This window comes from Schistocerca cancellata, unplaced genomic scaffold (genome assembly GCF_023864275.1).
Source record: "Schistocerca cancellata isolate TAMUIC-IGC-003103 unplaced genomic scaffold, iqSchCanc2.1 HiC_scaffold_718, whole genome shotgun sequence".
NCBI lineage: Eukaryota > Metazoa > Arthropoda > Insecta > Orthoptera > Acrididae > Schistocerca > Schistocerca cancellata.
In genome coordinates, this window is record NW_026046729.1 from 13226935 (window position 1) to 13230540 (window position 3606).

Here is a 3606-nt window from a genome sequence, read left to right on the forward strand (position 1 = left end):
CAGTGGCTGGGGCCTACTCTCCCCTCTCAGGCAACGTATAAAGAAACCTACAGGGTGTTTCAAAAATGACTGGTATATTTGAAACGGCAATAAAAACTAAACGAGCAGCGATAGAAATACACCGTTTGTTCCAATATGCTTGGGACAACAGTACTTTTTCAGGCGGACAAACTTTCGAAATTACAGTAGTTACAATTTTCAACAACAGATGGTGCTGCAAGTGACGTGAACGATATTGAAGACAACGCAGTCTGTGGGTGCGCCAATCTGTACGTCGTCTTTCTGCTGTAAGCGTGTGGTGTTCACAACGTGCAAGTGTGCTGTGGACAACATTGTTTATTCCTTAGAACAGAGGATTTTTCTGGTGTTGGAATTCCACCGCCTAGAACACAGTGTTGTTGCAACAAGACGAAGTTTTCAACGGAGATTTAATGTAACCAAAGGACCGAAAAGCGATACAATAAAGGATCTGCTTGAAAAATTTCAACGGACTGGGAACGTGACGGATGAGCGTGCTGGAAAGGTAGGGCGACCGAGTATGGCAACCACAGAGGGCAACGCGCAGCTAGTGCAGCAGGTGATCCGACAGCGGCCTCGGGTTTCCGTTCGCCGTGTTGCAGCTGCGGTCCAAATGACGCCAACGTTCACGTATCGCCTCATGCGCCAGAGTTTACACCTCTATCCATACAAAATTCAAACGCGGCAACCCCTCAGCGCCGCTACCATTGCTGCACGAGAGACATTCGCTAACGATATAGTGCACAGGATTGATGATGGCGATATGCATGTGGGCAGCATTTGGTTTACTGACGAAGCTTATTTTTACCTGGACGGCTTCGTAAATAAACAGAACTGGCGCATATGGGGAACCGAAAAGCCCCATGTTGCAGTCCCATCGTCCCTGCATCCTCAAAAAGTACTGGTCTGGGCCGCCATTTCTTCCAAAGGAATCATTGGCCCATTTTTCAGATCCGAAGCGATTACTGCATCACGCTATCTGGACATTCTTCGTGAATTTGTGGCGGTAAAAACTGCCTTAGACGACACTGCGAACACCTCGTGGTTTATGCAAGATGGTGCCCGGCCACATCGCACGTCCGACGTCTTTAATTTCCTGAATGAATATTTCGATGATCGTGTGATTGCTTTGGGCTATCCGAAACATACAGGAGGCGGCGTGGATTGGCCTCCCTATTCGCCAGACATGAACCCCTGTGACTTCTTTCTGTGGGGACACTTGAAAGACCAGGTGTACCGCCAGAATCCAGAAACAATTGAACAGCTGAAGCAGTATATCTCATCTGCATGTGAAGCCATTCCGCCAGACACGTTGTCAAAGGTTTCGAGTAATTTCATTCAGAGACTACGCCATATTATTGCTACGCTTGGTGGATATGTGGAAAATATCGTACTATAGAGTTTCCCAGACCGCAGCGCCATCTGTTGTTGAAAATTGTAACTACTGTAATTTCGAAAGTGTGTCTGCCTGAAAATGTACTGTTGTCCTAAGCATATTGCAACAAACGGTGTATTTCTATCGCTGCTCATTTAGTTTTTATTGCCGTTTCAAATATACCGGTCATTTTTGAAACACCCTGTAAACAACAATTGTTCAGCAGACGAAAGACCAGGGAACGCGTTAGTAATGTAAAATGAGTAGGTTGATACGTTTTTGTTATACAGCGTCTAAGGCGTCTTGTCACATTTCGTGCGGCTTCCCCCGTCGGAGATTTGAGTCCTCTCTCGGGCATGGGTGTGTGTGTTTTCTTTAGCATTAGTTACTTTAAGTTACATTAAATAGTTCGTAAGCCTAGGGACCGATGACCTCAGCAGTTTAGTCGCATAGTCCTTTCCACAAATTCCAAAATTTTGTACAGGGTCCAGGAAGTTTGCATCGGTGGCACAAGAACCAACTTCAGCATTGTAAATAGCTTCATCCTTCACCGAGTCTTTGTTTAGAGATTCGTTACCTGTGAAGGTGATGTAGCCTGCACTATATTTGGGACCTGGACCCAGCGCCTGAGCCAGCACTGAATGGGCATCAGATGTCTTCAAGGGGTAGTCGACTCCACGACACAGCCTACCAAGGACCCGTCATACCATATCTCGACACCGTTGCAAGTCAACACCATCAAGACTGCGCTCCATTGTCATATGCAGGAAGCCAGCCGAAGTGGCCGAGCGGTTCTAGGCGCTACAGTCTGGAACCGTGTGACCGCTACCGTCGCAGGTTCGAATCCTGCCTCGGGCATGGAAGTGTGTGATGTCCTTAGGTTAGTTAGGTTTAAGTAGTTCTAAGTTCTAGGGGACTGATGACCAGAGAAGTTAAGTCCCATAGTGCTCAGAGCCATTTGAACCATCATATGCAGGAATGAGCCTTCTGCCTCGATTCCTGGCTGGTGTCCCTCGGCGGCTCAAGGAGAAAACCAGAGCACGAGTGGGGGCTTGACAACAACTAGAGTCTCAGCTCCTCTTCATCGCTAGCTATACCCCGACCTCCTCTCCACACCCCCGCCCCCCCCCCCCCTCACCATCGTATCAGCAAAGAACACTACGCAACGACTATGAGCAGGTTAAGAGGGGGGGGTGACGACAATGTGTTGTGTCCATGCCAATGGATGCAACGAGAGCTGGTTCACTGACACAATTTCTGGGTGGCACCAAAGGTCGGCCGGCCGCGGTGTTCTAGCGGTTCTAGCGCTGCAGTCCGGAACCGCGGGACTGCTACGGTCGCAGGTTCGAATCCTGCCTCAGGCATGGATGTGTGTGATGTCCTTAGGTTAGTTAGGTTTAAGTAGTTCTAAGTTCTAGGGGACTTATGACCTAAGATGTTGAGTCCCATAGTGATCAGAGCCATTTGAACCATTTGAACCAAAGGTCGCCCTTGGAAAATCTCCACCAACCCCAACCACAGCCCAATCAGCCATCTCCGCGGCACCGCTAATGAGACAGATTTCTGCATTATGATAAGCAGCGGCCACAGGCAGCAATGGGTTCATATTCGGCGTTGACGTATGACAGTTGTAGTACGGAATTCCAGCAGCTTTGAAGTTCGTGGTGGAAGTCAGCCCACAAGACTTAGTCTACAAGCGGAGCGGCCTATAACCTTCACATAAGGACAAATGTTTACTACAGTGATTTTCTGGAGCCAAGGACGCACATACTCGTATACTTCTTGACATTGCATTCAGTAATGCACTCCTTGACAGGACATTGCCTAGTTGTACCTGTGTGCAAGCACATTCAGCGAGTTGCTGTACAACTTTAGGTAAGTATCTCTGTACAGTAAGGAGTATATGAGTGTGTCACTAATTATTTTGCCCTGTTACGGGTTATATGTCCACCTCGGAGCACCTAAACCTAATACGGCACTTGTGAGCCATCCTACGAAGATGACCTGTACACACCTGTAGCTCTAATTTGCAGCGATTTTGAGGCTCCAGTAGTGAAAGCTCCTACATCCTACCCGTGGGATTAAAACCCTTCTAACTCACTGCACCTTCTCACGTGGTATTTCTCCATCGCGCCTGAGTGGCAGACAGGGGTAGGTTCGCAGATCCCAGCTGAGCCAGTGTGGTATACGTCTGCCACAGCGCCAGTGAACCG